Here is a 13007-nt window from a genome sequence, read left to right as displayed (position 1 = left end):
CGTATGTTGCCATTAGAAATATTCTCGGTGTGAGAGAAGTGTGTATGATAGCGAAGGTTACCTGTGAAATTTTGGTCTTTAAGTACCAGGAAACCAATTGGCATACCGATAACGCTTATCACTGAAAAGGTAGCAGGTGTTCTCAGAGCTTGTTAGAAGGACAAAGTAGAGGGAAGCGCTGCTTTGTTAACGAGTGTCATAATTCTGTAGTAGGACAGACTGTTCGCTGTTCTCGGGAAAGACAGGATTCTGTGCATATGTACTACATTTTCTTGTATGAACGAGAGTGAATGAAAAGGCATTCGGGTTGATTGCGAAACTCTAGGTTATTTCTAAAATACCAGAGAAACAATTAGCTAATGCTTGCTAGGAGGGTGAAGTAGAGGGATGTGCTACTTTATCAACGGAAGTAACGATTCCGTAGTAGGGCAGAGGTAAGTGCTGCTCTCGGGACAGACGGAATTCTTGTGAGAAAGGTCTTTTCACTGTTCTTTGGTTAGCGAAGCAGACAATAGAGATGTTTTAGTGTTGTTACTTATCGAATCGTAAAAGTTACAGTAAGAGTTCACGGAGCGGTCTTGTAAAGGAGGGGTAGACCAGACCAGAGCAGAGCAAGCTGCCGCAGCGGCTGCTAACGTCAGAACGACCGCGCTGGGATTGGACAGTAGGTAAGAGGCGTAAAACGCTCCGGATTGGTGCGTCAGTGTAAAGCCGCACTGGGAGTGGAAGAATATAGTGTGACGTAAACGCTCCCTGATTGGTGCGTTAGTGTGAGTCGCGCTGAGATTGGAGTATTGTGATAGGGACGTAGACACTCCTGATTGGTGCGTTAGTAAGAGTCGCGCTGTGAGTGGACAAAATAGCGGTACCATTGTAAGAGGACTAAACGGTATACAGAAAACAAGAAAATGTATTACCAACCACCAGAAAAGAAGAAATCGTGGTTTGGCAAAATTAAAAGATGGTTCAAGAAAGATAAAATAGTTGAGAATAGGGAAGGACAGTTACTTCCTCCACCGAAAACACCCGCATCTACAATGATTGCGAAATATGGGTATCATACTTGTATTTGGTTAGATAATTGGGTAAATTACACCAAGGACGATGGAGTCCTGGCGTTTCCAGAACATGGTTCCTTTAATTTGGCTGTTTTGAGAAATCTCCGAGACAAAATGATGGACTTAGAACCAAGACCTAGACCGACGCAGTTTGAGGCATTGACGGAATGGGAAGACGAAATGCATGAACGAGAAAAACAGAGAACTGGTAGGGGTTATCGATACATGTTCGGTAAATCATACAGACATGAGACACATGAAGACAGGATGAAAAGGTGGCGGAATGCAAGTATGACTGAGGGTATGTATTCTGTGAGAATGGTAGGAGAGAATGAAGGGAGAAAATGCACTGAGAAAAGGCGGAATATGGATTCGAGTGGGTATGAAGTGAATGAATCAGAAGATGATGTTCTTGATGAAGTGTTTTACAAAAACCCACCACCGTATCGACCAGAACCAGAAGCATTGTCATCAAGTGCCCCAATGAGAGAAACATTACGAATAATTAAAACAGAGACCATGTCACCAGAACTAGGGAAAAGTAACTCTGCAAGAGAGATAGAAAAACAGACAGAAAGTAGGGTAAATGGTGAGAATTCAGTAGAATTGGCTAAAACCACCCTAGAATTAACTGAGAAAATAAGAGAATTGACCAAGAATCTAGAAGCTGTAACAGTTCCAGTAATGATAGGTCCAGTAATGCCCATTTTTGAGAAACAGAAGGATACTGAACATTGTTTGACAGTGCCGTACAGAAGCCAAAATCCAATTGAAAATACTGAACGGAGTCAAATTGACAATCCGTGGGGACCGACAATAAATATGTTTGAACCGAATGTTTCAAATAATCCATTTGTAAATCAAATTTATGCTGAAAAGAGCAGAATGACAATGGAAACATTATTAGAACCACAAAAGGCTCCAGAACAAACTAATGTAGACAATCCAGCAGGACCTTCCGTAGAAGAATTAAGCGAATGGCTCAGAAAGTTACAGAAAAAGGATCAAGAGTCCCAGTCAATAGATGTGGCCAAATTACGAATGGTATTGGAAGAATTAATAGTAGGAACTATCCCTACTGAAAAATTGAAAAACTACCAGGATGAGGAATTGTTGTTTCTCTGCAAGAGTGCAACCTGAAGAGCGAAAAACCTGCATGAAAGATTAGAGGAAATTGCAAATGAAATGGGAATAGATTTTGACAGAGTAAAAGCACTGCAAAAATCCTATCAAGTTGATTTCACTGAAAAGGATATAGAGAACATGAATACTACAGGAAGGATAGGTCAAATTAAGGACATAATTGGTTTGTTGAGAAAATGGGGAGATGTGGACAGATGGAGAAGTAAGTGGTGTAGAAGACGTGATAATATCACAGAAAAGACAGTTTCAGCATTTCCCGTTAGAGAGAAATAAAAGGTAACGACAGAATACCCCATGAGAGAGATTCCAGGGGGAGGGTATGTCCATGTTCCATGGACAAGACAGGACATTTTGTCTTTCACAAATGATTTCCCTCGACTACGCGAAAAGCCCGTCGAGTGGTACCGGCAGGTGGACAGGTTTGTAAAATTGACAAAGGTATTATGGATAGATTTGAATAGTCTATTCGATATAATATTACCAGCGGATTTGTGGACAGAGTGCAAGCTGATGATAAATTGGCCCACTCAAGAGTATCCCAGGGACCCTAAGACAGGTGCTCCCGATCCAGAGGTAATGAAGAAATATGAGCAGGTTATGGCATTTCTGGAAAATAAGGTACCCCCTAAAGAGACTGATTGGGTAAAAATTGACAGAACCCAGCAGGAAAGCAAGGAGTCAGTACATGCATATTATGAGAGACTAATTCAGGCTTTTAAACAGTATAGTGGAGATGAGAACCTGAGTGATAAAGATTTGAGTCATTTCGTATACAGGTTTGTATATGGTTTACGCCCAGAAACTGGTGATATGATAAAGCAGCATACAGTTGATTGGCAAAATAAGAAAATAGATGAAGTTTTGAGACATGCAAAATATTTCAGTGATGAGATTGAGGCAAAACAACGAAAACTGAAAGAAAAGGCAATGTGGGCACAGGTAAAGGTAGCCGAACGGCAGGAAGCTCAGTTGGTAGAACAAGCGAACAATCCAGGAGTAAGACCAAGATTTAGTCCAGGGAAAGGGAAAGGTAATATAGAAGAAGCCAAAAAGAAATTCCCATGTCACAATTGCGGTGAGTTAGGGCATTGGAAATCCGAGTGTAAGAACCCTCCAAATACTAATATTGAAAATCGATCGTTGAATCCACAGGTGCAGAAAGAGGTGGGTGGTCAACTGCAGCAACAGCAGCAGGTGGTTACTTCCCAGAATCAGGTGCCAAAACCACCTTTTCCACAGAACAGAAACTCACAGAAGTATAGTAAGGAATCGGGATTCTACAATGAAGAACAGGTAAATAAACCATCACGCGCTCGCACTGTTTCGCAGTATTGGCTGCAACATGATGAGAGTGATTCAGAAATGGATTATTGACGGTGCCGAAGGGAGGAAGAAGAGTGCGTACTTGGCGCAACTCTAGAAGTAGACCAGACAGGACCATTTGTAGATGGGAAGATTAATGATGATAACATTATTTTCCTAGTGGACACTGGTGCTACTCGATCTACTGTTAGATCAGCAGATGTTAAGAATCTTCCTGTTTCGGATGAAACAATCCAAGTAGTTGGTGTATCTAACCAACAGTTAAAAACATATCTTACAGAACCCGTAAAGGTTAGTATAGGGAAATTTTCTGAAATGCACAGATTTGTGGTGTGTGACACCAGTCCTGTGAACTTGCTAGGTAGGGACCTGCTGTGCAAGATGAACTGCACTATATTTTGTACTCCAGACGGAATAGCTTTTGAAACACCAGATGAGGATGTATTGTATAAAATGACCATAGCTAACAGAGAATGTGAGACTATTGGAACATATGCAGTATTTAATCCAGATGAACTGCCCAGAGAATTGAAACTGTCTGTAAAAGCAGAGGTTTGGGATTTCACCGGAGAAGATGTAGGGCTAATGAGAAATGTAGACCCAGTAAAAATTACTGTCAAAGATGGAGTAAGTTATCCGAACATTCCTCAGTATAGATTGACACCCGAAATAATTGAAGGAGTAACTCCAATAATTGAGAAAATGATCAAGCAAAGAATTCTGAGAGAAATATTGAGCAGTCCATGTAACTCACCCATAATGGGTCTGAAAAAGCCAAATGGGAAATTCAGAATAGTGCAAGACCTGAGAAAAGTAAACAAAATTGTTGTACCATGCTGTCCCATTGTGCAAAATCCATCAGTGATTTTGTATCAGATTCCCCATGATGCAGAATGGTATACAGTAATTGATTTGTGCCATGCGTTCTTTTCCATTCCATTGCATCACGACAGTCAGCAAATTTTCGCATTTCGCTTTGGAGACCGTATTTTGGCATGGTGCCGAATCCCACAGGGGTATACAGAAAGCCCCTCAATATATAATCAATTGTTGAAAAAGTCATTGGAGAGTCTGCAAATGCCCGAGACTTCAGTACTAGTGCAGTATATCGACGACCTCCTTGTGGCGTCGAAAACTCGTGAAGTTTGTGAAATAGACACTATAGCTTTACTAAATCACCTGACAGATGGAGAACTAAAAGTGTCCCCAGCCAAACTACAGTATTGTAAGAAAGAAGTACAGTATTTGGGACATAACATTGAAAAAGGATTGAAGAAAATAACAGTAGACAGAATCAGAATCATAAAAGGAATGAGAGCCCCCATGACTCAAAGAGAAGTGAGAATGTTTCTGGGAATGGTAGGGTACTGCCGCCAGTGGATCAGCAACTTTTAGCTGATTGCAAAACCTCTGGTACGGCTAACAAGGAGTGATGTAAAAGATCCCCTTGAATTGAATAAGGAAGAATTGGCAGCATTCAAACGATTGAAAGATGGATTGTGTGAAGCCCCAGCATTGGGTATGCCTGATTATGAAAAAGAATTTGAGTTATATTGCAGTGAAAGAAATGGATGTGCACTTTCTGTGTTAATCCAGAAGCATGGAAGATTGAGGAGACCAATTGCATATTACTCATTGATGCTTGATCCAGTAGCTGTAGGCTTACCTGGTTGTCTGAAAGCAGTAGCTGCAACATGTCGAAGTTTGGAGCAGAGTGAAGGAATCGTGATGGGATATCCTTTGAAAGTGTTTGTACCTCATGATGTGGCGATTCTTTTAACAAGGAGTCGTACTCAGTATATGACACATAGTCGGCTGACTAAGTATGAGAAAGTCATATTAGGCGCAACGAATGTGAGCCTTGCAAGATGTGTGAATGTGAATCCAGCAACGTTGTTACCTGATGGTGAGAATGTGGAAGTGAGAGATGAAGCAGATCATGATTGTTTGGATGTGCTTGAGTATTGTACGAAACCACGACCAGACATAAAAGATGTACCTTTGGCAGAAAATGATTATGTAATGTTTGTTGATGGGTCATGTTTGAGAACAGAAGAAGGAGTGTTGAGTGCAGCATATGCAGTGTGTACGGTTTCAACAGTGATGGAAGCATCCTATTTAAAAGGAGTGAAATCTGCCCAAGTAGCAGAGTTAGTGGCTCTGACTCGAGCATGCAAAATTGGGAAAGGTGTGAGAGTGACTGCGATAACTGACAGCCAGTATGACTTCGGAGTTGTCCACGATTTTGGCCAGTTGTGGCTACAAAGAGGTTTCCTAACCTCAAGTGAAACTCCTATAAAGAATGCTGAAGTGGTTGGAAAGTTGATTGAGGCGATACAGCTGCCTAAACAATTGGCTGTGGTGAAATGTGCTGCCCATAACCAAGGGGAGGATTATGTTACTGTCGGCAACCGTTATGCCAATGACATGGCACAGTACTGTGCCAGAAATCATTATTCAGTCAATCGGGCAAAGGAGAAAGAAATGACTTCCTATTCCTTAATGTTTACTAACATCGTAGGGACATGGGAAGAAGTGAGGCAATTGCAGGAGGAAGCAGGAGATGAGGAAACAAGGCAGTGGGTAAAAGCAGGATGTGCACCATGGGAAAAGGATCATGTGTGGGTCTATCGAGATGGAAGACCAGTCATGCCTGATAGCATGTTGTCTACCATGGCACGGATGTATCATGGCCAGGGACACATAGGGAGAGATGCTATGATCAGGTCGTATAAGCAGACCTGGTACAACCCAAAATTCAGAATTATATCAGGGAGCCTATGCCAGAGATGTTTAATTTGTCAGCAGTACAATCCTGGGAGAAAGACAGTGGTGAGCCTAGGAACTATAGGCCGAGAAGGAGGGCCTTTTACCAGAATGCAAATAGATTTCATTGAGATGTCAACATGTAACAGATTGAGGTATGTTCTGGTCATAGTCTGCCTATTCTCTAGGTGGGTAGAAGCATACCCAACAAGGAGAAATGATGGATTGACAGTAGCAAAGCTGCTTTTGAGAGAATTCATCCCCAGGTTCGGGTTCCCAGTGACCCTTGAATCATACAGAGGAGGGCATTTCTATAATGAGATTGTGAAATTGCTCAGTGATTCATTAAATGTACAACAGAAACTGCACTGTGCCTACCGACCAGAGGCTTCTGGTGTGGTTGAGCAAATTAATGGTACAATCAAAAACAGAATTGGGAAAATGTGTTTAGCCACAGGAATGAAATGGCCTGATGTCTTGCCTCTAGTTTTGATGACCATACGTGCAACCCCAGATAGAACTACAGGGTTAAGTCCTCATAAAATAATCATGGGACGTGCGATGAGGCATGCTTACATACCGGTCAACAAACTGATGACGATTTCTGATGACATGGTGTTGGAGTACTGTAAAGGCCTGGCTGACGCAGTTCATTCTGTGTTTCATCAGGTTGGAGCGGATGCCACCACCCTTGAAAAGAAGCAAGCCCATGATCTAAGCCCAGGAGATTGGGTGAGGATAAAGGTCCACAGAAGAAGAAACTGTTTGGTTCCCAGGTGGGGAAAACCAAGACAAGTCATTCTGACCACGACAACAGCTGTGAAGTGTGCTGGACTGAAAAACCGGATCCATGCCAGCCATACCTTGAGAATACCGAATCCAGTGGATTGCAAGGAGAAAGAGTACTATGACGAATCAGAATCAAGTACTGAATCAGATCACGAAGAACCAAAAACACGTGAGAATCCTGAAAGGGGGGAAAACGAACCAAAACAGATTCTGGTCCCCAGAAGTGTCTCTCTGAGAAGAAGATTGCAGATTTCTGACAGCTCAGATTCTGAAGACGAGCAGGTCCTAGAAAAGAACCTAAAAAGAAGGAAGGAAAAGACAAAGAAGAAGCAGTAAAAGAAAGTCAAAAAGAACAAATCCCAGATGAAAATTTGAGAGAAATTCCACCTGAATTAATAGATTTAAATGAAGAAGGGACAGTTACAGAGAGAGAGGGACAGATTGCGGAAGACCCCCGAGGAGGTGTAGGGAACTGCAACACCCAGCTAGGTGAAGGGACAAGTAATCAGCAGGAAGATTGCGTGCCGGAGACCCGAGGAGGGAAAGAAGTAGGGAAACCAGAACAAGTGGTGGATAAAGAGACTGGTGAAAAGGAAAAGCAAGTTGGTACAGAATCAGAAGAGAGTGAGAATGAAATACCTGAAGGACGAGTTCTGAGAAAGAGAGCTTGGAGAGAGGAAAAGAATGAAAAGAATGTCAAAGAAAGTAAATTAAGAAGAACTGTAAAACCTGAAGCTTGGCCGAACCAAATAAAGAGACTAAGATATCGATTGTCTCGAGTGAAATCACCAAGAACTGAACACGTGAATGAAGTCACGAGTCAGGAAAAATCAAAGGAGGAAGAAACAGTTGTAACCAAAGGGTCCGGAAGGACAAGAAAACCTAACCAGAAGTATAAGTCACCGGAATGAACGTATGTGGCCCTGCCTGAAGAATCCCAAGAGGCAGACAGTCAAGGAAATCCAGAGGAGGCTTTACTGAAAGTGGAAGAAGAATCAGAAATCCTGAGAGTTCTCTTGTCCGATATTGGAGAAGAAGAAGCGGAGATTCAGGAAATTCTGTATCCCGATTGGGTGAAGGAGGCAAAGGACGATGAGATGCCAAACTAAATAATCAAAGAAGCTGTTGATGTGGAGAACGATAATAAAAGAGAAGAAGTAGAAAACTAGTGAAACCAAGTAGAAGCTTAGAAGCTTTGGGGTAGAAACTGGACACAAAGTAGAAGAGGCTAAGTCAAAAGACACGGTCTATTTTAGAAAAATGGCTAACACAGATGGTAGTAAAAGTAGATGTACATTCATGAAAAGATGGTGTAAAACTTGTTGCTGTTGTACAGGATTATTAATGCTTTTATGGAGCATCCTAGCTCTTGTAATATCATTTAAAGTCACAATAGATACAATAGAAGGAAATGGTCAAAACAAAACTAACATAGGTAAAATCTCAAAGGTAGTACCGACTGTCGAAACAAACATTCATTTGCATAAAGATAGGTCTATTAACAATTTCTCTAATAATGTATTTTCAAAATTATTGTATGAATATGTAAAGACTATGGACGTAAGGGACTGCTACGTCTGCATGCAGTTACCTGCTTCTGTGGCAGAGGGAGTGACTTATCATCACCTTCCAGCTACTTATGGAATAACATGTAGTGTAATAGCTAGCTTATTTTATGAGATAGGGAAATTAGAGTATTATTTTTCAGATGTAGATAACATTTTTGCATTAGTGCCTGCTAATAATAAGTTAAAAAGGTAAGACCTGCAAAGGTTTTAGGTGAATTTTTCCTAGAGACTAGTGAACTAACATTAGAAGCTGTTTAAATATAATTTGACATGCAGTTTGCAGAAAGAAGAAAAGACATTTTGTAATATGGTTGAGGAAAGAAGGCATAAGATGCACAAAAAGGCATCAGAAGGAAAGGTTGAGAAAACAGCTTGGGACATAGAAATGGAGAAAAACCTGACAAAAGGAGAGTCAACACCAACAATAGCTTTAGATAGGCCTCAGAAAGGAAAACTTTGTATAAGAAGGAATCAAACTGCATATGATAACCTGTTTGTAGGTAATAGTGAGTGCCATGATACATACCGAATCATGGGTGGATGGGGATTCAAAGGTGGAAGAGATCCAGTATTCCCTGGAATATATTTTATCTGTGGGAACAGGGCATATTATCGTTTGCCAGATCATTGGTATGGCACATGTTATGTAGGCCTGGTATTTCCAAAAATCTTTCACATGGACAGAGAAGAGGGTGTAAATAGTTTAAATAGTCATTTAGTGCGTAGAAAGAGAGAATCTTGGGCAGAAATTGTGGGTGACATCTTTTGTGCATTAATACTGGCAGTGGGAATAACTCTGAATGCAAATAAAATTAGAAGATTATCTACAGTAGTGGATCACTTGCCAACAAGCACTGCTCATGGATTTTTATTGGTTAATACTGAAATGGTTGCCATGCGTGCTATGGTAATGCAAAATCGACTTGCCCTTGACATTCTTTTGGCAAAAGAGGGTGGAGTCTGTGGAATGCTGAAAGTTCAACATTGTTGCACTTACATTCCAGACGAAAGTAAAGATCTAAAGGTTTACATTAAAAATATTACTGAATTGCACGATGAACTCGTACCACTTGAGGTTGAAGATGTATGGACAAGAATGGGAAAGAAAATAGCTGCTATTAAAAATTTCTTAGCTAAGATTGGTAGTACTGTAATAGGTAAAATTCTGTTCCCATTAACATGTGTGATAGTGGCAATATTAGTGATAAGATTAGGGTGTGTGTGTTGCAGGAAAAAGAAAACAAATAATACAATAAAAAGAGATAAACTTAAGAGAAAAGGAAAAGATCCAGAAAAGGATTTTGAAGAGATAGCCTTAGATGAGTGGAAAGACAGTATGTATAAGAAAGCAAAAAGAGATGAATATGAAGAAACTGAATTTTGAGCTATGAGTAAGAAGTCATTTCAAATTTCCGTAAAAGGGTACTAAATTTGGGTGTTTTGTGGTGATAAAATCACCAAAGGGGGGATTGCTGGAGCAAGGTTTTCCCTAAGAATCGTATACCTCCTCCATTTTATCATTTTGAGTTAAAAGGAATAACTGATTAACATTAATAGTATTAATGGTTTGCTGTTTGTTTAGTTAATCAACATTACTAATTAGAAAATACACGTGGGAATCCCATTTGCATGGCCTGATTGATACGTAAACTAATTTCGTACGCATACTAATGTCAGATATTTAGAATTTGTATATTATATGTTGCTTATGTGATGTGATTTGTGAATCGTGCGTATAAACCGCAATGTGTGTTGCTTTTGCTAGATAAATACACACACATAGAGGGTTTAGTGAGGGAATAACATTTTAATAGTCATTTCCATGTATTAATTACGTTTTGTGTCTCTTTGCTTAAGTTGACCTTTCTGAAGTGGCCACAAAATGGCTGCCATCCCTATTTTGACGGACAGACGAGATACAGAAGTCACTGAGTGAAGTGCACCTGCGCTAAAAGAAGAGCAACAATAACCTAGTCCTGACCCCAGGCAGACTGTACTCGTGAAGGACGCACCGGGAGGAGTGCCAAGCCTCAAACAATGAACTTCCTTGAACCATGAACTGTTATAATTGATGACACCATGAACACAAACCCGCATGGGAATAAACATGCCCTGGATGGACTAGAAACTGTTACAACTTTATTAATAAATTGTGAACTACATCTAATGCAACATTAAATGTATGGGAATCAGAAAGAATGATTCTGGTTCAACCAATCGAATTTGTTCTAAAACATGTATTGTAACATTTGTTGTCGAAATTTTACTCTAAAAGTAGACTGGAGAGGGTAGGAAAACTCACACCTTCACTTTACCAGATTTCCCGACGTTATGCTGACGGAGAGGACGGTGAGACTGCTGGACAGCTGCTTGCCAGAGACTCTGATGGTCTGATCAGATGCCCAATTAACTTACCAACTGATTCTTTGATTTATGGGCATAGAGACGAAAGATCTGAATTTGACATAGAGGACGCCATTTAGCCAGATTAGGTAAATATGCGAACCAAAATATTGAATGCTATATGATTTCCTTATGCTCTAATTAGATAAACATATTATTTCATTTAAAGAACTGTGTCGGGTTATTATTTGAAGTGTTTTGATATATATTGTTTAGAAGGATAAAATGTTGTTTTTTCCCAGCAACTAGCTGATCCATGGCCAATAGCATGGGAGGAACTGTTAGGTTATAAAGGTATTAAGACCCTGGTGAGGTAGAGAGGAATAGGTAAACTTGTTGTTACTCATCAGGTGATTGGTGTAATTTTCCTCCCATTTCCAGCGCATGGAATGGAGAAAGGATTCCCCTCTCTCGAGGACCATTGATCTAAACGTAGAATGAATGATTGGTGTTATGGGCCCCACCAGTGAATGAGTGAATGAAGTGTGGTCATAGAAGAAGATCTGTGGTCTGTGATGTAGCGAGGGGATTTTTGGTATTCAGCGCTGGAGCAATAGCACCTCATTAAAAAGCATTGCAGTTAATAGAGGTTTTAATACTTTAGTTACATTATAAATTATTTGTTGATGGTACCATACTCATTTTAGGAATTGTGGTATGTTCTAACGTTATTTTACCATGTGAAAAGGCCTTCTGCTGGGACATCATGAATCATGTTTGAGAGAAAACTATTTTCTCATGCTTTTCCCACAGGGGTTTGGAAGGTGATCTATAAGCTAAACTGAGAGCATATGTTCAGTAAATTCACATTATCTTTCTCAGTCATGTGAGAATGAAGTCTGACATTCTCAGTAAAACATGTACATCCAACAAGGGCAGACACTGTCAGTTGATTCCTGTGTGTTCTACTGCCGCTTCCCAGAGTGTTCCAAAGAACAACTAGAGCGCTAACAGTCCTACTTATGAAAAACTTATGGCACACCTGAAGCCATCTTGATTGGAATAAAGTGGTAACTCTTATAACATTTAATTTAAAAAGGAACAAAATGAGGGGGTTCATTTTGCCATAGAAAGTATGATTAGTGCTGCAGAAAGAAAAATTAGGGCACATTTTGAGTGACTTCTCAAATCCTCTTCTATTTCATTAAAAAATTCTGACATGCAGACTGAAACAGGCACTTTCAATACCAGCAGCAGACTTCCCTGGTGAACAGTACCTTTACTACAGTGATCTAATGAGCAACTAGAGTGCTAACATTCTGAATTAATGCAAATGTGTGACACATCTGAATGCCTTCTTGATGGAATCAAATTAAAATACTGAAAGTATTCCATCTGAGGAGACTGTAGTAAATGAGGAAATTAGGAAACTTCATAACAAATGAGTCTCCCAAGATGGCCGCAAGAGAAAAAAGAGCCCAAATGTAGCACGAATATCACCCAGATGTAGCCCAAGTATAGCCCAATGACAGAATGCCCCAGAGTGTTCTATAGAACAACTAGAGCGCTAACAGCCTTACTTATGACAAAAGTATGGCACACCTGAAGCCATCTTGATTGGAATAAAGTGGTAACACTTAAAACATTTAATTTGCAAAGGAACAAAATGAGGGGGTTCATTTTGCCATAGAAATTATGATTAGTGCTGCAGAATGAAAAAATTAGGGCACATTTGTGTGACACATCTGAATGCCTGCTTGATGGAACCAAAGTAAACAAGCATTGAAAATGCAATAAGTCTCGCCCTCGTTTAAGTTAAAGCAAATCTGTTTGTACTAAGGTGGCTTTTTAGCTTTGCTTTTATTAGTGTTTTTCAAACTTTCATGTACATAACATGCATATGCATGCATATATGTATATGTATGCATTTATATTTGTATTTATACAGATATGCAGATTATATATATGTTTAGATATGTATGTATATAAATATACACATACATATATATAAATGCAT

The sequence above is a fragment of the Triturus cristatus genome, chromosome 12 (assembly GCF_964204655.1).
Source record: "Triturus cristatus chromosome 12, aTriCri1.1, whole genome shotgun sequence".
NCBI lineage: Eukaryota > Metazoa > Chordata > Amphibia > Caudata > Salamandridae > Triturus > Triturus cristatus.
Note: the sequence above shows the minus strand (reverse complement) of the source record.